The 243-nt window shown below is 53.5% G+C and overlaps 1 protein-coding gene across 1 annotated transcript in view; it reads left to right on the top strand.

Annotated features, from left to right (window-relative positions):
- The window catches only part of TOMM22 (translocase of outer mitochondrial membrane 22 homolog (yeast)), a gene marked incomplete at its 5' end in the record, with an annotated part of 629 nt that overhangs the window by 188 nt on the left and 198 nt on the right, over window positions 1-243 (top strand). The gene's annotated exons all lie outside the window — the stretch shown is intronic.

Raw genomic sequence — 243 nt, 5'->3', positions numbered from 1 at the left:
GAAGGAGCTTAGGGAACAGAGTGCAGTTTGTTACATGTTGTGGCCTCACTCATCCCACCACATGCTCTGGTTGGATGTGCCAATGGGACAGTCTTGCCGTTTCCCAGTCACAGGCTGGTGGCAAACTCCGGCAAATGCAACCCGGCTTTCACTAAGCCGAAATACGCAGCGAGGGCTGCACAACGTCCAAACGTGCCCTGTTTGCATTTGGTGTGGCCAAGCGTTAAACTTGGTTGTCACAGC

Source organism: Fulmarus glacialis, unplaced genomic scaffold (assembly GCF_000690835.1).
Source record: "Fulmarus glacialis isolate BGI_N327 unplaced genomic scaffold, ASM69083v1 scaffold37007, whole genome shotgun sequence".
NCBI lineage: Eukaryota > Metazoa > Chordata > Aves > Procellariiformes > Procellariidae > Fulmarus > Fulmarus glacialis.
This window is presented reverse-complemented; position numbering and strand designations above follow the sequence as displayed.